Source organism: Natrix helvetica (genome assembly GCF_964273705.1).
Source record: "Natrix helvetica genome assembly, chromosome: 4".
In the NCBI taxonomy this organism is placed as follows: Eukaryota; Metazoa; Chordata; class Lepidosauria; order Squamata; family Natricidae; genus Natrix; species Natrix helvetica.
Window position 1 is genome coordinate 103,934,504 of NC_138550.1, and position 22,975 is coordinate 103,957,478.

Sequence of the window (22,975 nt, forward strand, 5' to 3'; positions counted from 1 at the left end):
TCATTGAACAGGAGTTGTGAATCCAGGAAGACCCCCAGATTGTACCTGTAATCTCAACCAAACATGGCATTGTCCCAGAAACAGATGGTTCCCAAGACCCAAAGCCACTCAGTCTTGCCAGGGTTCAGTTGAAGCCTGTTGTCCAGACTCTCACACTCTCTAGACACCAGGGTAAGATGTCCACAGCATTGCTTAGTTCCCCAAGAGCAGAGATCTACAACTTAATATCATCAGCATATTGATGACACCTCACGTCATGGCAATGGATGAGCTCACCCAGAAGTCTTATGTAATTTTAAAAAAAGAGAGGAGAAAGCAGCCATCTCTGCAGCATGCCACATAGTAGGGACTTAGGATGGGATCTCTCCTCCCCAATCACCACCAACTAGAATCGATCCTGGAGAAAAATTGTGCCATCTACCTCCAATCATCTTAGTCGATCCAGGTTACTATGGTTGATGGTCTCGAAAGCTGCCAAGAGATCAAGCAAAGTATTTATATTATCTTTTCATGTTTTTAATATGCTATAAGCCACCTAGAATTACTGTAACAGTGAGATTGGCAACATATAAATGTAATAAATATACAAAGGCAAGAATGCACACAGAACTCCATCCTGCCAACACACAGAACTCCATCCTGCCAACATAAAAAGCATGATCAATGCAATTTCTGTCCTATATCCAAATCTGAATCCTGACTGAAAATGGCCCAGATTCATCAAAGGCCTCCTGGAGCTGAGGTACAACCATCTTCTCAATCACCTTCCCCAAAAAGGGAAAGTTGGATACTGGATGAAAATTATGCAGCATCATGGGATCCAGTGATGGCATCTTGAGGAGAGTGTAGACCAAGTACTCCTTAAGAGGTAAAGGAACAACTCACTCACTCAAAAAAGAATTCGTCATCACCAGAGCACACTAACACACCATCTCCCTAGCTTGCTTTAATAAGGAGGGGCATGGATCTAAAGCAGGGCTCTCTAAACTTGGCAACTTTAAGACTTGCGAACTTCAACTCCCAGAATTCCTTAGCCAACTGGGCTAGTTGAAGAATTCTGGAAGTTGAAGTCCACAAGTCTTAAAGAGGTAAAGAAGTTTCTTGGATGAGAAGCGAAATGTCTTTGAAGAAAAAATCAGAAAGTCCAGATGGCTCTTGAAAAAGCACCTTTGGGACACAAGGTTTAAAGTTGCCCAGTTTGAAGATCTCTGATCTAAAGAATAGATTACTGAGCTCACAGCCCTAAGAACTCTGTCCCACTTCATTACACCAAACAGGTTCGAACTGTTCCAAGAAAACTGTACAAGGCATCTCCCTGGAACTACAGTAAGACCAGTGTCCAATTGTGAGTGAATTCAAGCACTTCTGGCATATACTGAGCAAATTCTTCTGTGTGGACCTGCAATGGGTCTTCCAAGCCCTCTTTACTCAAGAAAAGTCGCCTTGGTCAACCACTGCACCCAGCCCATCTCCAACTGTCTTAACTCATGTCCTGCTATTGGAGCAAGATGGAATCTGGGAAGAGGGAGTGAAGTTGACTCTGCACACCTCTCCCTCCCTTTAATCCAATTTACGTGCCAAGTCTTTACATCCTCCACAATTAGATGTCAAGCTCCTCTTCAAATACGATGGATGAACATCATTCACTCAAGAAATGTGTCACCAGAAACAGGGTGGCAGGAGGTCTCTGTGCAGAAGCATTAAGGTCAGAGAAATATGTGGTGCCTGCTGACGTACATGTCTTTGAAAAACCCCTTTGAGGTTCCATAATCTACCAGTCACCCAATTTTCCTTAAAATGTCTTCTAATAACAGGATAGGATGCTATCATGCTGTTAAGTGAAGCAGGAACCTCCAGGATCGCATTTAAGTTGCAGCATTGCCTTTGACTCACACAATTTCCCATGAATGATAGGCAGCGTCCTAATGGATTAGATCACCTTTCATTAAATGGTCTTCAGCCACTCATTTGGAAGCAGAAAAAAATAATAATGTGCTGAGGCAACCATTTTGTGAGTTCCCATTTTACCTCAGAAGGTTCGAGACCTCCAAAAGTTGCCTAATTTTGCTTTGCCTCCTTAAGGCCAGTCCCTTAAATCTTCTGCACTGGTACAGCAGCTCTACTATATTGAAAACATGAGTTATAGTAAAGTAGCATAGATTAGGACTTTCAAACTAAGCGCTGTTCGAAATCCAGCTCAGAAGAGCCGAGACAGGAGTGCAAAGGTGACGTCATCCAGATTTTCCCGCTCTCTTCTAGGGGTCCAATAGGGTGGGCGAAGCAGGCTGTCTGTCGCAAGCACGTGCGGGGAAAGAGTTTTAGCTTTAGCCTGGTTGCAATATTTTCAACACTCCCTTCGTATTATTCCATCAAAGTGCATGCAAGCATCTGGCGAACGCATAGACTTACATAGACCTTATACAATTCTATATAGTCCCTCAGCTCTCGCCCCTTTCCATTTTTTAACGCACGTGGATGAACGTAGAGTTTGTTTTCTGGCAGAACGGTAACGAGGGAGATGACACTACGCGGGCCATTTTCAGGGACTTTCGGTGGACTTTCACACCTCCTTTTCAGTGCGCTGTTCCCTTCGAGACATGAGTACATTTGCCCGAGAAAGTTACACGCGGTGATGGACAGGCGGGGATTCTTTAGACCCGCGCCACTATCGGGGGTGGGGGTGGGCGCAAGTAGACACTTGATTCCGTCCATCATTTAAAGATCAAAAGTCAACCGCCCTTTCCCTCCTCCCCTGATTTTCTTTTAGAGGAGCGTAATCTGGGGAGGGGGCGCTTCTTCCTTGCTCCGCCACAATTTGCGATCCTCTCGATAGAAACTGGTTTACTTTGGAGAGAAGTGAGGGCATCGAGACTCCCGGGTGTTCTTCGCAGCTTTTGGTGAAACGATTGGGGGCTGCGACTTGTTGCTCCTGCGCGTCTCTTGAAGACGCCGGTGTTTTTGCAAAAGCAGATGCGCCTTTGCCGGCCGCTTCTTTGCTTTGCTTTGCTTTCCAGTCCCTTCCCCCAAATGTATTATAGTCGATATTTGGCGAGCGACTCAAGTGGCTTTTGTTGCTCCTGAGGAGGAGGAGGAGGAGGAGACAGGTGAGAAGGCTGGCGCTTTGTTGTGCGCTGGATGCTCTCGCTTCCACCTCTCCCTGCTTCTTTTGCCTGTGCAACAGGTAGCGATGTGAGAAGCCGGGAAAAGCTGCGCGCCGAGTCCCGGCCGCGGTGACGCTTTTGTTCTCCTCGCCTGGATGCGCTTCCAAAAGTGAAAGGAAAGAGGCTTCACCCAAAACTTGCTTCCCGTCCCCCACCCCTCCCTCCCTCTCTCCCTCCTCCCAGCGCGGCGCTTGAGTAGCCCTTCCACTCCCCACAGCTCCCATCCCGGTTTCCTGAAAGCCCCGCTTTTCGTCCTTGGGAATGGTAAGAGGATCCCGCGCCCGCCCGCCCGGATTGCGAGAGGGATCGTTCTCCGCGCCTGTCAAGGAGAGCCAAACAAAGAGGTGCATTTGCCGGAAATAACGATCGGAGGGATTCTCCTTGCCTCCTCCGCCTCCATTAAGATTGTTTTTCTGGGAGGCTCACTTAGAGGGAAGTTTTGAACTGGAAGCCAGGGATGGGGCAAGAAACCCAACAGCTTGCGACTGCCTCTCTCTCTCTCTGAGAAATATATATATATTTCTGTATCTCTTATCTCGGGATCCAGACGTTTCGAAGGAGTAGGGGCAGCTGAAGTTGGTGAGTTGCTGTTGGACCCAAGGGTTGGGGGAAGAGAGATGGGAGGGAAAAGGGGAGAAACCTGCTGCGCGAGTTCTTTGTCTGATCGGGGAGCTTGAACAAAAGAGAAAACTCGGGTGAACTCTTCATCTCCCTATCTGCTTTATCTGGTCTTTCAAGAGAGTATTCCTTTCACTTCTTCAACTTTCCCAAAGTCTTGCAAACTTTTCCAACAATTACTTCAAGGATCTTGGTTTTTATTTCTCCCCCAGCAACCTAGAGAGAAGGAAGGTGAGCGATGGATGTAAGTTTCTCTCTACTTCCTTTGTAATGAGCGAAAAGTTTTATGTGGAAAGGTACTCTGATTTTCTGGAAGGGGTAGCCCAGCCCCCGCATAAAATCCACTTGGATCTGATGATCAGCCCCCCAAGTCTTATGGCTTGATTTTGTGTCCATTGTGGTCAAGTTGGATCTGATTATGTAAGGAAGTTTGAGTATGAGGCAGAAGAAAGTATTTGCCTGCTGAGATGCGACTTCTTGTGAGTATGTGGGGCTGGTGAATAATATTTTTTTAAAAAAATGCTTAATTGAAGAGAAAGTGGATTTGGAAGAAGTGGTCCAGGGTGAATCTGTTTGGGTGGAATGCAGGTGGCTGGTGGCTTTTTCCTACAGAAGCAAGATTTGTACAAGAATGGAACCACAAGATAACTCTTTGTTTTGGAAAAGAAGGATGCTTAGACTTGGACCATTTTATAAGCCCACAAAGGCCTTCATTAAGACAGAGATTTTCAGGCAGATTCATGGCGTAGTTCTAAAAATAGTATTTATTGCAGATCTTAGGCATCTTCCCCTTCTGTTATGAGACTTTTACTTATTTTCCATTTCTTGTCGTCTGCTCCTCCTTTTGTTTAGCTTTATTCTATGCCCCCCCAACTCATTTCTCCGTCCCATTGTTCCTGTTTGTTTCCTGTACTTTATTTCATTTACTGTATCTATTCTGTAACTTTTTTTGTCTTACGCAGACTGTGGAATCTTGTGAGTTTTCAACATTGTATAATATTTTGTGAGTTCTCAGTAGTTTTTAATCAGGTCAAATAGTTTTTGCTGTTTTCTTTTTGTGCTGTGCCAGCACCATTCACCATCTTTCCCTATTTTTCTGAAGTGGACTAAGATTTTCCAATGAAATCTTCCCTGCCCTAGGGCATTTTTTGAATTACAAGTCCCACAAACAATTTTGCAAGGTCACACAAGGAGTTAACACTCTCCCCCCCCAAAGAATTTGGATTGGGGTAGATTGTTAAAGTGAAGTTTCATTTCACAGATTTTATCTTTAAAAAGTTTTGAGGAGATATTGTAAAGTTTCAGTTTGTAATATAAATGTAACAGATTAGTTTTGAATGTTTCAGTTGTGCTTTTCTAGTTTATCAAGTAAGTCATAATGAACTGGACTGAAGCAAGACAAACCATAAATCATGGTTTATAAGCTAGAGTGAAGCATCCATACAAAACACTAAAACAGACCAAATCAATTGTTGTGAACATATGTGCTCTAATGTATTGTGGTAATGGAGGAGCAGACTTTCTAGAATTGATATTTGTGGTGGAATTTTATAAATTTCTAACTGCTAGTGGATCCTGGCTTGTAAGATCATTCAGCCAAACTATTGGCATTCTGGTTGTGTTGTATGGTCAGGCTTTGTTAGGGTCATTATCTAATTTAGAAATATACAGTAATCTTTTGGTTTAGACTTTGGATGCCACTGTGTTTGTCTGGGTATCCATAAAATCTTGTTTGCAATATTATTTTACCAAATTTGCCATTTGGATTTAATGAAGTTCCTGTATTAAGAGTCACTATTAGTCCATTAAATTACTTTATAGCAGTGCTTCCCAAACTTTTTCCTCCATTACTCAAAGCTTCTTACCAGAATGCCTTTTTACCCAATGTACTTTAAGTCAATTTAAATTTAATTGTTGTGATTGAGTAGTGGGTTCATGTGTTGTTACTCCAGAAAACTCATTTTTACCCATTTTGGGTCATTCACCCAGGTCTGGGACGCATTGCTTTATATAGTATTTTTTTCAACTGAAAACTAATGATGAATATGTGCAAATTTTAGCAGAACGCTTCAGTGATGTTGGTGCAAGAAGAAACACCTCGTTTCTTATTTGCCATCTCATGCTGGTGTTTCATCTCATCCCTGAAATAGAGTGTGTGTGTGTGTTTGTTTGTTTCAGGACTTTGTCTATCTTGATGATGTCTTTCTCTTCAGGAATTTTTCAGATTCTCTTTTATTACCTTTCAGTTAATTTACTGTGTGTTGACATCAAGAGCTTTTCTCTGGGAACAGAAGAGTCAAGCCTAGGAATTCAGATGGCTGCTTCTGTGATTTGGAGTCTTTAGAAACTGCTGTGAACTTGGCCAATATGTAATTCTGCACATTTTCCCTTTTAAAGATTCAAGTCATGGAAATGGATTGGCATGATTTTATTTATTTGTATCCTGCCTTTATTATTTTTACAAATAACTCAAAGCAGCAAACATATCCAACACATCTTCCCTTCTCCTGTTTTCCTCACAACAACTACTACTGGCCCAAAGTCACCCAGCGAGCTTTTGGGGCTAAGGTGGGACTTGAACTCATGGTTTCTCACTTTCTAGTCTGGTGTCTTAACCACTAGACCAAACTGGCTCTCGGTTTGGTATTGGTATGATATGTGAACCCAGTCAGTGTAATTGTGTACTTTGCAAAAGATCAACATTTTATAAAATAAAGTGTATGCAGTTCATCCAAATTAAAGCAATTAATGCAAATTAATTGCATTAATGATTAACGCTAAAATTGCAAGGTGCACTCATTCACTCTTTTTATTTGTTGGAAATATTGGTTTCACTTAGTGACTGTTTCACAACAACTGAACTGCTTATCCCAATTATGGTCACTAAATGAGGGATAGCTGTGGTTTAACTCATCGGTTTTAACTCAGTATTACAACTGTATATTAGTAATGCCTTATAAACAACCTTTTGGTAATATGCAATTAAAATGTAACTCTTAAGAAAGTTGGAAGCAAGCTGCCTTCTCCAATCTTGGACCATTTCATGTTTGTTGAGACTGCAGCTCATTAAAGTCTCAACAACCACAAAGAGTATCTAAGTTGACATTAAATAAATTTGGAGGATCTAAGGCTGAGACTTCACTTAAGTATTTAGTTTAATCTATTTTAATGATAGTCCAATTATCATAATTTAGGTGAATTGCCTAAACAGATTGAAACAAGGGTTTGCTTCAATATTTTATCAAGTAAAAATCTGTTTCAGAAATAGAAGTCCAAAGTATAATATATGACTCCAGCTCTTAAGAAAACAACTCCCAGTTTGTGATGCTTAATAGTCCATTATTCAGCAGTTTTGATTGAGAATGGTAGTCTGCAATCTGGCACACTTTTGCTGTCATTGACAGCAAATGTCATTGACAGGGCTTAATTCTGAGTGAATTTGCACTGACTATGCTCTGTAGTTACATCTTTAGATAAACAGGTAGTCCTTGCTTGCTGGCTGCCTTATTTAGTGGCTCTCACAATGAAGATGGCGATGAAAAAGTAACTATGATCAATTCTGCATTTGTAACCTTTGCAGATCTGTAAAGCAAAGGTTATTTGCTTTACAGACCTGCAGTAGCTCAGTGGCTGAGATGTAGAGCTTGTCGATCAGAATGGTCAGCAGTTGGGCGGTTCAAATCCCTAGCGCCGCGTAACAGAGTGAGCTCCCGTTACTTGTTCCTGCTTCTGCCAACCTAGCAGTTTGAAAGCATGTAAAAATGCAAGTAGCAAAATAGGGACCACCTTTGTTGGGAAAGTAACAGCCCTCCATGAGCCTTCGGTGTTTAGTAATGCTGGCCACATGACCATGGTGATATCTTCGGACAATGCTGGCTCTTTGGCTTTGAAATGGAGATGGGCACTGTCCCCTAGAGTCAGGAACGACTAGCACATATGTGCAAGGGGAATCTTTACCTTTACCTAAAGTACAGGGAAGCTGAAATAAGAGTGTAAACCTAGAAATGGTTTTGCTTAATGACTTAGTTGCTGGTCCCAACTATAGTCGCTAAATGAGGACTACCTGTAAATTATATCTGCAGCACACATATTCCTGAGTAAGCATTTTCAGTATAGCTAAAAATTGAGTAAGTATTTTTCAGTATAACTGACATGCAATCTAGTAAATCCTTAGTAAATTTGTTTACAGTTACAGTTGGTGTTATTTTTATAGTACTAATGTTAATATGTGCTACTATGTAACCTTGGAACATTTTATTTTTAGTGAATAGATAAGAAAACTGAATGTCAGTGAAACAGAACATCTACCAAGATACTATATTTAAATCCCTTATCAAGTTCAGCGGGTTGGATACTTCATTTTATTAATATTCAAATGGTGGAATGGAATACAGAACAAAGAAAAGAAGACATCAGTACTTGGATTTATAAATTTGGATTTCTGGACATTCATGCTTGTGAAAATTCCAGTATTTGGCTTGGATTATGGAATATTGTTCCAGCACTGCTAAGGTAAATGTGCTTTCTGATAATTGAAAATAATTGTGTTCAAAGATTTCTGAACCATAGTGAATAATTAATTTGTTTTCTGTTAATTATTTTGCATAATTAATACATTTCTCTGACATAAATCTGACACACTTGTCAGGTACTGCTCATAAATATTAATGTTGTGGCTGACTTCATATATCACCCTAAAACATAATGCACAGTAAATTTTTGATGGTATGGGCCAGTTGAGAGGAAAGGCTGCTCAATTGTCACTTACTTTCATTTTTATGTAATTAGCAGACTTTACATTATGGTGGTTTCTGAGATTTGCATAATGATGTAATTTATATAGTTTATTCATTTATACAAATAATGCAAGATGAGAAAATTATGTCAGTTGTCCGGACTGATTTAAAAACAATGCACTCAGCCATCCACAGCATACATTTGTCATGTTCCTCTTTCCACTGCTGGCGAGGTGCGCCAGCTGAGCCAGCTGCTCTCCCTTTGCAATGCCTGCACAACTTTACAAATGCTCAAGGTTTTGCAAACTCCTTGTGAAGGAAGATGATGATGAAGGTCAGCTGTAGATAGAAGAGGTAGGCAGCAGTGGCAGATGTCAAGCACTCCGGAAATCAGGAGATCCAGGCCGTTCAACTGAGTATAAAGATTTATTGCAAGCTTAAGCTCTCAACGAGAATCTGGCCAAGTGACCATTAAGAGAAATGTGCGGGAGTTAAGAATTGAAAGGAATTCAAAGTGGGCTGGGCTTAGATCTCTTGCGGGTATGAAAGGACGTGACTTATGATGTGTTTGATTCCTCCCTTGGGCTCAGCTTTGTCATTTTCCTATATCAGACTGTAGATTGGGCAAAACAGAAGAGATAGGGAGAGATAGGTAAAGTAGTTGAATTGCACATTGCAGGTGTAAATACGGGTGACCTCCCAAGCGCCCAAATTTTGAGCATGTGACCACGAGGGCGGTGCAACAGACATAACTTCAAGAAATGGTTGTGATTATCATTAATTTAAGAACATGGTAATTTTGAGGGTCCCTGAACAGCTTGCTAAGTGAGGACTACCTGTAGTTATTTCTATTTGGCTTGTGAATTATTGATTGCTGAGGTCCTGATAGACTCAAGTTGGGTTATTATTTTATAATAACAATGTTGAATTTATTTAATTAAATTTATATGGCTACCCATCTCCCACAAGTTGAATGATCTCAGGGATGGTTTATTTGCCTGGAGAATCCTTCCTTAAGGGTTTAAAATATATAAGCAAATACATTTCCTTCTGGTTCTTTTTGTTGTTGCAATAGTAGTGCGATGGTTTGGTTCATTCTCCAGGGTAATTATGAATTGGAATTAGGCAAGTCATGCTTGGGTTGATATACTAAATCATACTGCTTTCAGTGGATCTTTCATGTCTGATTCGCATCTTACATTTGGCGATCAATCCAGATATGTTGCTGATATGAATATTAATAACACATCGATAATGAAAGGTTTAGCACTCATGAAAAAAGTATTCAAGTTATGTCTTAAATCTAAGTTCTGGTTTGTGCATTGATTTTTGTCTGCCAGTTTGTATACATACTCAGTATGTAATTGGGGCACAGTAGGAAAACAGTTGCTTTTGATATGCATATGTTCTCCCACAAGATTTCTTGAAGGCTATAAAAGATGTAGGGCAGTCCTTTATACTTTTCTGAAGAAAAGTCCTGAGTATGACTCTTCTTTTTTTTTTCATAGAGGAATAGTGACTTGTTTTCTAAACTTTTAAATAAAATGATAGGTCTATATCATTGGTGCTTTATCCTTTACCACTGTAATAATTCTTAAGTTATTACTAACAATAATTAGTATAATAACTAACCATACATGAACATGATCTTCTATTTTCCCCCCTCCCCCATGGACTTGGGTAGCTTTTTAGGAAAATAAACTTTTAAAAGTAAGAGAAAGTGGTTATTCACCTTGTTCCATAGTGCATAATTGTCTTGCATTCCCTTCCTCTTAGCTAGGGTGCTGGGATGGCCGAAACATTTCTCTAATATTATATATCATCAAGGATACTTGATTGTTAATGGTATACGAGTCCCTTTAATATGTAAATTAGTTGACAAATGTATCTGTGGTGCAAGAATTGAAAGTATTGAAACTCACATTGTTTAAAGAACTTTAAAGTAGTCGATAAAGACAAAACCGATGATATTTGGAAGATTTTAAATGTTTTAATCTAGAATATAATTTTTATTTAACAGGGATAAGCACAAATATAAATTTCTGGCTTGTTTTGGATGTGTGCTACATCTGCTTATCTTGTGAACTAATTTCCATCTAAAGAATATATATTCTGAATCTAATTCTGTGGAAAGAGAGAGACTGTGTATTCAAACAGAATCTTTTGAGGTGCAGTAGCCCATAGGATGGCTCCACCATGCACTGATGAACTTGTCTGTATATTTGTGTTATAAACATTTAGTTTAGATAATATGCCATTATCAAAATTATTTCAGCATTTTGATTGCCTTTGGTAAGTTTTAAAATGTGTCAGTCCAATCACCTGATTTTTGCTAGGTCATCGTTTGTGTAAATGTCATTTATTGAATACATTTATTGGTTCTGCATGACACACCAAATTACTAATGATTTTATTTAAACTGCAAAGCTATTTTCTTGTTAAGATTATTATTATTAGAAATATAATGCAACAATGTCACTCTGGACTGCATTTGCATTAGAAAATGACAAATGGTGGTTTAGATAAATCAGGGACAAAGCACCAAATGAAACATGATATTCTGGATCAGCCTAAATTATATCTCCAGCCCAATTCTGATTTGATAAAACCATTGAGGAAAGGCATATGTTCTTGAATATGATCAAGAACATACCTATGTTGTAAGAAAAGTTTCTCTTAAGTGGATGGAGTCCCACGTAAGGGACGTGGGTGATTCTGGGGTTGGGGAGACCCTGAGGGCCCTAGCGCAAGTCATCCGTCCAGGAGTTGAAAATCCTGCTGAAATCCAAGGAAGATTTTCAGCTCCTGAGTGGAGAGACATTTGTGGGCAGCCTCTATTGGGCCTCCCATGGTTTCCCCAACTCTGAGGCACTCCAAACTTTTTATCGTACTGGGCTGCCTCTCTGCTCTTGGATTTCAGCTCTGTCTTGTCTCTGGGAGCTGTCTCTGGGAGCTGCCTGCAGAAGCATTTCAGCTCCTACAAAAGAGCTCCATGTGGAAGGATTTTACATCCTGCATGTTTGGATGCCATGGAGTTCAAATCCTTGGACAAGCAATTAAACTTGTAATTTATTTACAAGAAGTAAATTTGTCACTCTACTTAAATGCTGCTGTAAAGAAGACTGAAAGTCACTTCTTCATATCTTTTTTCTATATTCCTTCCCCCCACTTTTGTTGCACTTTTAGATTTTTCTTTGATTTCTTTTTTTCTTCCTTCCTAAAAAGAAACTGTATTGCTTTTTGTCAGCCTTCCAAGTAGATCAGATGGCAAACGCAGCAAGATGAGTTAATTCTATTTTATTGTAAGGCTACATTAATAGCATCTTGCAAGTCTAAAAGTATAAATCTCTTTTTTAACACCTGATAAGTTGGGGCAGATCTTTTCTCAGTCTCTTTCTCTGCCCATCATTCAAATTTGGGCCTGATCCCTTTTATCTGATTGTTCCATAGGCCCCATCTCTTTCTCTTGTTTCTCAAGGTTGTATGTCATTACACTTTCATAGGAAGAATATAGCATGTACTGGGCACAATGGTGTCAGTGGTTGAATAATATCAGTTAGATTCACATATAACCTTTAATGTGATGGATATCCAAGTGTTTGTGCTCCCAACTACTGATGCAAAAATAGAAAAGATGGATGAGTTTTATGTTCAAGTTCAATCTATAATTCACAGAACATGCAAGCAGGATTTGCTGCAATTTGGATTGGAGACTGGCTTGCCAAAGTTGGAATATAGTAAGGAGAAAAACATACCATATTTTTTGGAGTATAAGACGCTCCGAAGTATAAGATGCACCTAGCTTTTGGGGAGGAAAACAAGAAAAAAAATCTGCCTCTCCCTCGCAGCAATTTGCCTCCTTGCAGCAAACAGCTCGTTTCAGTTTCAGTTTCAACACAACCTGATTAGCACAAGGAGCTGATTGTCGGTTGGATTGGCCTCCCGACCATCAGCTGTTTCAGGCTGCAGGGATTGCCATAGCTTATTGCTGCCTCTGAGCCCCCATTTTCAGCCCGCATCCCGTTTTCAACCTCCACACACCCATTTTTGGTCTACGCGTGCCCCATTTTCCATCCGTTTTGGGCGGCGGGGATCAGAATGGGCAGAAAATGTGGTGTGTAAAGGCAAAAAATGGGATGAGGAGGCCAAAATGGGGCGCCCAGAGGTAGCAATCGGCAATGGCAATCCCTGCAGCCTGAAACAGCTGGTGGTTGGGAGGCCGATCCAACCGACACTTGTGCTAATCAGGCTGTGCTGAAACTGAAACAATCTGTTCGCTGTTTGCTGCAAGGAGGCAAATTTCTGGGAGACGGGCCAAAGGGTGTGGGGCAGCGATTGGGCAAAGCTACATTTGGTGTATAAGACACACCCAAAATTTCACCCTCTTTTAAGGAGAGAAAATGCAGTAGTTGGATGAGCTAGGAAATAAACAAAAAACAAAAAACAGCAGAGCAAGTTATAAATTTCTGCCAAATGCAATAGTTTCTTCATCACTAAAGCATCCTTTAAAAAATTAAATGCTTATATGCCTGGACATCACCAGACAGATAATTAAATTGATCATATTATTGGTGACAGCTATTTGGACGCAATGGTTTAGGCATCAGATTTAGAAACCCAGGAAACTGAATTCTGGTCTTGCCTTGGACACAATCACCTTGGTTACCTTGGGCTAGTCACTTTCTTCCAGTACTATGATGATTGCAATGGAAAACCACTTCCAAAATTTGGCCAAGAAGACCACATGGACTTGTCCAGGCAGTTGCCAAGAGTCAACACTGACTTGAAGGTACACACACACACACACACACACACAGACAATTGGTACAAGGAGATGGAAGACCTCAGTTAATACATGGCTGCAGCTGACTATGTTAAGAGATCACAAACTGCAGATTTGAAAATTCCAAGCCAAGCCTAATGGAAGTACAAAGCTAGACAGTTTCCAGGATATGATCTTTGGAACTTTCATTTTCAATGAGAACTTCAGGAATTACTTGAGTTCCTGAAGCTAATTGATGGAGACCTAGAAGAATTGTGGGATTAAATCAAAGTTGTTTTTAAAGATGATGGTGAAAAGAAACTTCCAGAGACCAAGATACGGTAGACAACAAACATAACAGATGATAGGAATTGTCAAAAAGGGAGGAGACACTAAAGGCAAAGAAAGGCAAAGGCAAAGAAAGGAACTTTAAAAATTTCAAAGAACTGTTAAAAGACACAAGAAATATTGTTACAGTGGCATCTGTAAAAACACTGAAGAGGGAAACAGGCACTGCAAATCAAGAACAGTTTTCCAAAAGATTTCTAAACTCAATGGGCTCAAATTGGTATGCCAAAAGACATCAAAGGACAGATAGTGTAATGGAGAATGACCTTGAGGATCAGAGGAAAAATTGCTGCCTAGGAAATGATCAGACAGTACAGTTGTTTAACAGGCAGAAACTTAAGAAATATCTGCTCTAACTTGTGGACTTCAATTCCCAGAATTCTCCATTCTATGCTGGCTGGAGAATTCTGGGAGTTGAAGTCCACAAGTCTTAAAACTGGCAAATTTGAAGACCTCTGGGTTAGGCAGTTAAAGTTGCAGCATGAGATATGAACTTTCAGACTTGCAAGATTGATGTCAGTAGGAAACACAATTGGAAGAACTAATTCTACTTTATTGTAAGGCTACATTGACAGAATCTTGCAAATACATGTATATCAACTTATTATCTATGTTTGCTAATCCCTGAATTCAAAGACCCTACAACCAACAATGCAAATTGTGTTACACACAAGGGTTCTGCATTTTTTGGGTAGGAAGAGTACAAGTTGCAAGGTTAAAAAATGTTTTTAATGGTGTACAAGGACATGTATGCAGCTAGAGTATTAACAAAATACAGTAGTTTTTAACAGCATATGTGTGTACCGGCATGCATGTAGCTGGAATATTTAAAACAATATGTACAAAGGCATTTTGTACATACCAGCATATCTCTGCCAATATTTAAGGTCAGCTTGCTTAAGAGATTCATAAAAATGATTTAGGAGTTCAGAGAACCAAATACATCATAACACTTTTCATACAGATTCATTATGGTTTGCTTCTCTGTCTGAACATTTTATATTCCAGAAACAGTTTCTGTTAACAGAGATGGTTGACAAATTATTTTTTGCTATTGCAATTAACCAGCATGTGACCCAAGTCACGAAGCATGACAAGATAATTCTCCATAGTGAGGGGAGGAGTATCCAGGATGGGTTGACCTTGTCCTCTCATTGATTGGACTGAGTCAGATAAGCTCTTTGGGCCACATCCTGGTCACCAGGTACCACCCAGTTATCGACTCAGCCCCTCAACAGGTGGCTGTGATCATCCCAAGCTCCTGGAATTTTTTTTAAAAAGGATTGAACTCATTGTTAACAGGATTGCATTCGCTGCCTCCCTGCCTGAGTGAGTAACTGGCTCTTGGCTGATTCCCTGGTCAGGAAGAGAGAGAGAGAGAGCATGCACAGCAAGCCCTTCAGGGCAATGCACAGCCCAGGTAATAAAGAGAAACCTAGGGCACTAATCGAGACTGCGGGCAAGGGGACGCTCCCCTGGAAGCCCCAGGAAGGCAGTCACGTTGGAGAGGCTCAGCTGGAGCCCTCTGCTGCTTCCCCCCCAGGGGGTCGAGCGGCGAACTGTGGCATTTTTTAAATGTAGCGAAGCACCCATGCCTGCCTGCGAGTGCTGGAGAGAGATAGCGGCCCGCAGTAGCTCGCAAAACTCGGAAGAGAGCGGAGGAAGCGAGAGAGAGAGCTCTCCAGTGGCAGGCACAAGCTGCTTCCATGTGTTCCCAGGGAGAGGAACTTTTTGAATTTGGAGCCGGTGGCCATTTTGGAATCACGTGATCCAAGATGGCAGTGCCCAGCAGCACAGAGGATACTGGCAAGACTCAAGACTCCAGCCCAGCAGCCAGCAGCCCCACCGGAGGAGCAGAGGAGCAGCTAAACAGGTCAGAGACTTCTACAGAGGCTGCTAAGGGAAGAGAAGGAGGCAAGGCAAAGGCAAAGAGAAAGCACATCTCCTCTAAGGTGGCCAAAGAGGCAGGCTGCAGCTCCAAGCCCCCAAAACCTGGCTCCAAATACGAAAGGCGGAGGCACCGAGCCTTGGAGTGCATTTGCCACAAGGCCAGCAGCAAGAAGGCTACCTCTGGCTAGGAACCTGGGGAAGGATTTACAGGGATTCTTTCTCCTGGCAGGACTGCAGATGGGGAACACCCCCCCACAGGTGAGGATTCCCTTTGATACTTTGGGCATCTGGGGGGCTGCACAAGGATGGCAATCACCCCCACGCCCCACAGCAGCGGGACCCTCACCACAGCCCTTCCCATCCACACCTGCTGGCAGAGGGGCGGGAATACCTCCCACATCAGGGATATCCAACTTCCAGGATATGATGATGCGGGCCTTCTAGCAGTGCATGGCAGCAACCTTTCAGCAGCCACAGATACAGACTCAGGCAGCCCCCATGCCTAGGGTCTTGGAAGGGCTAGAGACTCAGGAGGAAGATTTTCCAGAATTACCTGCCTCCTCCGAGGTGGACAGTGATTCGGATTCCAAAGAGGGCGAAATCAAAGAGGATAGACTCTCTGAGGACGAAGGCATGCGTCCTCCCAAACCTACCTTCTCCGGATTGTTCCAGCCCTCTTTGTACAAATCTCTTCTCTTCAAGGCCAAGACATCTTCCAAGCTTGGCAACAGGCCAACAGAAGCCCCGGTACAACCCCAGGGGTTTTCAGCAGAAAACATTTTCGAGGAGCAGGCCATCGAGGCAGACACGGTGCCCAGACCAAGTCTTTCCTAGACATGATCAGGCGGCAATGGGTCTCCCCCATGGCAGGCCCCTTGCCCACTTCCACGGACAAGACCTTTTTCAACATGGACAGGGACATGGCCCAGATGCTTTCTCAACCAACCATCAACGCGCCTGTCACAGCCCTGCATACGCCTACTAACATGCCAGGGGAACCAGAGGATGCCCTGAAGGTGGAAGACAAAAAAGCTGACCTCATCTTACAGAGGACGCATCAAACAGCGGCCTGGGCAGTGAGAGCAGCCACCACTGCCTCCTTCTTCAACTGGTCTTCTCTGCTGTGGCTTTGGAAGCCACGGCGGAGGATGGATGCCACTCTTGGAGTACGCTCTATGGTTGTACGCTACCATAGAGCATACTTCCAGAGCGGCATCCGTCCTCTGTGCTTTGAAAGCTGAAAAAAAATAATAAGTGGCGGGCAGCGCCAGCAGCGGAGATGCCCTGGCTCTGCAGGTACTGTAGAGTTACCCAAGGGCATCGTGAGCCTGTGAGTCGTGTGAGCGGGAAGTGAAAAAGCTGCTCGTGCAACCCCCCTGTCCAGCCATGCAGAGCCCCATTCACTCACCTAGGGGCATTCTGAAGGCGCCGAGCCGTGGGAGGCAGAGGGCGGCGAACAGGTGCTCGCATTGCTTGGTGCCTTCCGGGTACCACTAGATTGGTCAGCGGCACTGTGCCTGGCTGGAAAGGGGGATTGACGGATGGCTGCTCGCGAGTGTGGTCACCTCATGGCTGCTGTGTTGCTGCTGCAACAGCGCAACACAGCCATTCGACCCTGAGGCTGTGGCCGGCCCTTTGGGAGCCCGATCTCAAGGGAGCAGCCACCCGGCAACCCAAAAACAATAAGCCCTCCCCTTTAATAAGCCCAAGGCTATATTTTGTGGGTCAAAAAACATAAGACTCTGTCGTATTTTCGGGGAAACACGGTAAGCCACCTACGGTACACAGGTACCCCTCCTGGGACTTGCAAAAGGTGTTGGACACTCTGACAGGCCCTCCTTTCGAACCCTTGTGAACTGTGTCTCTTAAGTTTTTGACTCTTAAAGTGGCCTTTCTGGTGGCCATCACCTCAGCCAGGTGGATATCTGAACTACAGGCTCTGTCAACCAGGGAGGATCTCTGCATGTTCCACCAGGTGGTACTAAGGTTGGACCCCTCCTTCATCCCTAAGGTGTGCTCCTGCTTCCATCGCTCGCAGGAATTGATATTGCCCAATTTCTGCCCGGACCCCTCTCACCAGTTAGAGAGGAAGTGGCACACCCTAGACGCAAGGAGGGCTCTGAGGATTTACCTCAGAAGAACCCAGCCGAACAGGAAGTCTAAAGCCCTGTTTGTCTCTTTCCAGCCGGGATCCCTGGGGAACAAGGTGACATCCACCACCATAGGCAGGTGGTTACGAACCTGTATTGTTACCGCCTACCAAGCACAGGGTCTGCAAACACCGAGCTCTATTACAGCACATTCCACACGAAGTGCGGCCACCTCAACGGCCTGGGCCACCTAGGCTTCATTGACTGAGATCTGTAGGGCAGTTATGTGGTCTTCCCCCTCACCATTCGTGAGGAACTACAAACTGGACTCCTTTGCCTCTGCAGAGGCTTCATTCGGGCGTAGGGTGTTGCAGGCTGTGCACAAGGCAGAGGTGACGCTTCACCAGGCATAAGGTTGTGCAAGCTCTTAACATGGGTAACCCTCCCTAGGGACGTGTAAGCTTTGGTATGTCCCATCCTGGATACTCCTCCCCTCACTACGAAGAAAGGGCATTGGTACTTACCTGATACACCTCTTCTCATATTGGGGGAGGAGTATCCAGCCCCTCCCTGATAGGGTTATGTAAGATGAGCGTTATGTTTGATGGTTGAGCTGCTCTGTTGAAGAAATAAATAAAGGTGGAAACTAAGATAAAGTCTGGAATGGATGACACAGTGAGTCGGATAAGGTTCTTCGCCGATAACTGGGTGGTACCTGATGACCAGGGTGTGGCCCAAAGACCTTATCTGACTCAGCCCAATCAATGAGAGGGCAAGGTCAACCCATCCTGGATACTCCTCCCCCACTATGAGAAGAGGCGTACCAGGTAAGTACCAACGGCCTCTTTCTTCTTCCTGCTTTTGATTTTTAAAAAATGTTATTATCCACTTATCTGATATTGTAATGAAGCTGAATATATTTATTTTGTCTCATGGAAACAGAAACTAAATGGAATCACATAAAAATATATATATGCATAACTGTTAGTCTTTATTTGGAGATAACTGAGGCTGATTCTCATTTGTTGGGATCCTGAAGTCTTTTAGGATAATCTGAATTACTCTATGTATACATGTCATTCAATGATGATGAAGGCAAGGGGGAATACCTTAGCCAGCTCATGCAAATGAAAGCAGCAGCATGTATCATGCTTAGACTAGCTATCCATTTAACAGCAATATTCCTGTTTGGTGCTGACACTTGCCTTTATTGCTTCCTTTGATGCCTAGAGTAATTACTTTTCTCATCCATCACCGACCTTAGCCAAGGCTGGTAAATCAAACAAATGAATAATCTCAGTGGCAACCCATCCTAGGCTATTCAAGGACAAGATATGATGCTCCTTGTTCATGGTTCTCACACGTTTCTCTCACTTTGATTCAGATCACACATCGGTCTAAGCCATAACATGCATTTGGTTGGCCTCGGTGTATTGTATTAGCCAGCTGTAGCAGTTTATAAACCTACAGTTTATGATTTAATGTGATATGTGAACTTAGCTATTTGTGATTTGTTCAATAAAACATGTTGAAACAAACTATGGGTTAACTTGACTTGGGAACGTAGATGATATTACTGCAGCAAAATTAAAACCATACTATTTCTGTGTAGTTTTATAAAGGAAACACATAAATATATATGAATGAAAAGTTTAAATCGCAGCCAGAATTTTGTTTGAAAATATTTCAATGCCTGCTCCACCCCCCCCCCCCGCAATATGTAGTGGTAATGGTACAAAGCATCCTATCATTAAAAGGTAAACAGTGGTAGAAAAAGGTTTGTCCTCTAGCAAATTCATATTTTGTAAGTAGACAGACGTAGGAGAAGAACAGGCAGAATGTGGGTGGAGGAGGCAGAGTTAAACGAGTCATCAGCCTAGAGTCCTTACAGTTCCAATAATGATCCAAGTCCAACCTCTCTTAAATTCCATTGAACCTTATCTGATGCCAATTTAGTAGTGAACTTTAGTTTACTAGATTCTTGTGGATATAGGCTTGAGCAATAAAGCTTCTGATTTGCAACTTAACTGTGTGCCTGACATTATATCCACCATAGCATGTATTGTTTCCCCTGAAAGGTAGGTTCAATTTTGTTATGACTGATAAAAAATGATTATATCTAGAGAGTGCTATTTTTTCTGGGGCATGGATGTTTTAATACATCTATCTGCAAACAAGTTACCGAGTGTGCGTATATAAAACTAGCAAACAACAATGCTTCAAATAAGACTTATTTCCTATGGTGTTAGCAGCAGAACATTTCATGCTGTGTCTTAAGCAGATTTCAAGGTGCTGCAGGATGATACTTTTGAGGGATTTTTATGATACTGTTTCAAGGCTTTATTCTGGGAACATCCCCGTCTTCATAGCCATCATGGCACGTATGGACCTCTAGTCTTCTTGCAATGGAGACCAGGCTATTGAATGTAATTCTAAATGGCATCTCAAACATTTGCAAAGTGTGAAGACTTCCTGCATGTTTTGCTCCAGGAACAGTTTGTAGAACCTTTTGGCTTTGATGGCTTTATAATGTTTTTTTTCCAATGTTGGCATGATCTCTTAATGGGGAAATGGTTAGGAAATTCATGTGATGGGAATTCTTAAGCAAGATTGGTCTTATGATGGAGGACCTGGTGGCAATGAAACAGCAAAGAAAATGGCTGGTATAGTGATGACAAAAAAAACCCACAATTCACCCAGATTAGACTCAGAGAGTATTCTCTAGGATTGATGGCAAGGAAAAAAAGTCATTCCTATAAGAATTGCTTCTATTAGTAGAGTTGTCCTGTCTCATAAGAGACTTTAGGGCAGTGATGGCGAACCTTTTTTGGCTCGCGTGCCACAAGTGGGGGGAGCGCGGGGGGGTCGTGTGCGGGCGTGCCGCACCCATAATGCAATGCGCCCCCATTTTTGCATGATTTTTTCGCCTTCCCCAGGCTCCAGAGGCTTTATAGGAGCCTGGGGAGGGCGAAAAGAGCCTCCCCCCCCGGAGGCTTCAGGGAACGTCCGGAGGCTTCCCTGAAGCCTTCGGAACACTTAAAACCACCCTCCGAGCAACCCGGAAGTGACTTCCGGGTTGCTCGGATGGTCGTTTTAAGCGCTCTGAAGGCTTCAGGGAAGCCTCGGGATGGTCCCTGAACAGGCACGAGACGTGCGTCTCCATCGCCCGGGCCCGGATCGCCTCTGCCGCGCGGCGCCTCAGGCTCGGCGTCCTTGCACCCGGCCTTCACATTGCTGCCGCCGCCGCTGCCACCGCCGCTAGGACGGGCTCAGCCGAAGGGAAGTCCGTCAGGCTTCGGCCGCGCCGCCCTCGCCTCCTCCTCCTCTAGCCGCGCCATCGCAAGGATTAAGGCGAAAGGGGGGGGGACGGGGAAAGCGAAGGGGGCTTTGTTGTCCTCCTTCTCCTTCTCCTCCTTTCCCCCTCTGGCTCGAATGCGGCGCCGGGGCCCGGCAGGCAGCGAACGAGTCGGAGCCTGCCGACTGGAGGAAGAGGGTGAGAGGCGGGTCCTGTGAACGGCGGCAGCAGCGGCGACAATAGTCGCAACTCGGCTGCCTGCCGCCTTTCCCCTCCTTTGTCTCCCAGCCGGGGCGGCCCGCCGCCGAGTTACGACTATTGCCGCCGCTGCTGCCGCCGTTCACAGGACCCGCCTCTCACCCTCTTCCTCCAGTCGGCAGGCTCCGACTCGTTCGCTGCCTGCCGGGCCCCGGCGCCATGTTCGAGCCGGAGGGGGAAAGGAGGATAAGGAGAAGGAGGACAACAAAGCCCCCTTCGCTTTCCCCGTCCCCCCCCTTTCGCCTTAATCCTTGCGATGGCACGGCTAGAGGAGGGGGAAAGGAGGAGAAGGAGAAGGAGGACAACAAAGCCCCCTTCGCTTTCCCCGTCCCCCCCCCTTTCGCCTTAATCCTTGCGATGTAGTAAGGGAACCCTCCGGACGTTCCCTGAAGCCTCCGGGGGGGGGGAAGGCTCTTTTCGCCCTCCCCAGGCTCCTATAAAGCCTCTGGAGCCTGGGGAAGGCGAAAAAATCATGCAAAGCCCCCTTCGCTTTCCCCGTCCCCCCCTTTTGCCTTAATCCTTGCGATGGCGCGGCTAGAGGAGGAGGAGGAGGAGGCGAGGGTGGCGCGGCCGAGGCCTGACGGACTTCCCTTCGGCCGAGCCCGTCCTAGCGGTGGTGGCGGCGGCGGCGATGTGAAGGCCGGGTGCAAGGACACCGAGCCTGAGGCGCCGCGCGGCAGAGGCGATCCGGGCCCGGGCGATGGAGACGCACGTCTCGTGCCTGTTCAGGGACCATCCGGAGGCTTCCCTGAAGCCTTCAGAGCGCTTAAAACGACCATCTGAGCAACCCGGAAGTCACTTCCGGGTTGCTCGGAGGGTGGTTTTAAGTGTTCCGAAGGCTTCAGGGAAGCCTCCGGACGTTCCCTGAAGCCTCCGGAGGGACAGGGGAGGCTCTTTTCCTCCAGAGGCTTTATAGGAGCCTGGGGAAGGCGAAAAATAGCTTTTAAAAAGGTGAACTCAGCTGGCCAGCGTGTGCATGCGCGCTGGCCAGCTGACAGGGCAGCGCCTCGCGTGCCCTGACAAATGGCTCCACGTGCCACTTGTGGCACGCGTGCCATAGGTTCGCCATCACGGCTTTAGGGGGATGGAGAAGAAGATTGCTTAGTGCGTTCTATGATTTATTTATAAAACATTTCTAAAAACAAGATTATTCTTGCATTGCAAAGTGCCTGAGTGGCGATTGTGTGATGGAAATGCTGTGATAGTTGTAAATTTGAGGAATGATCACATACCTTTTCTTTACCAAGTTGCTGGTCCCAATTCTGGTTGCTAAGAGACAACTTGTACATAGGCACAAGTTTAGAATATAGAATAACAGAGTTGGAAGGGACCTTGGAGGTCTTCTAGTCCAACTTCCTGCCTAGGCAGAAACCCTACACCACTTCAAACAAATGGCTATCCAACATCTTCTTAAAAACTTCCAGTGTTGGAGCCTTCACAACTTCTGGAGGCAAGCTGTTCCACTGATTAATTGTTCTAACTGTCAGGAAATTCTTCCTCAGTTCTAAGTTGCTTCTCTCCTTGATTAGTTTCCACCCATTGCTTCTTGTTCTACCCTCGGGTGCTTTGGAGAATAGTTTGACTCCCTCTTCTTTGTGGCAACCCCTGACATATTGGAACACTGCTATTATGTCTCCCCTGGTCCTTCTTTTCACCAGGCTAGACATACCCAGTTCCTGCAACCGTTCTTCATATGTTTTAGCCTCCAGTCCCCTAATCATTTTTTTGCTCTTCTCTGCACTCTTTCTAGAGTCTCCACATTTTTTTTACATTGTGGCGACCAAAACTGAAAGCAGTATTTGAAGTGTGGACTTACC

The 22,975-nt window shown here is 44.1% G+C and overlaps 1 long non-coding RNA gene across 2 annotated transcripts in view; it reads left to right on the forward strand.

The window, feature by feature from the left end:
• The first annotated feature begins 3,408 nt into the window (after positions 1 to 3,408).
• The window catches only part of LOC309392257, a 320,340-nt gene continuing 300,773 nt past the window's right edge, over positions 3,409 to 22,975 (forward strand). For both annotated transcript variants that reach the window (XR_014175407.1, XR_014175408.1), the window contains exons 1-2: positions 3,409 to 3,740; positions 8,051 to 8,291. This is a non-coding gene — a long non-coding RNA (uncharacterized lncRNA). The remainder of the gene's footprint in view (positions 3,741 to 8,050; positions 8,292 to 22,975) is intronic.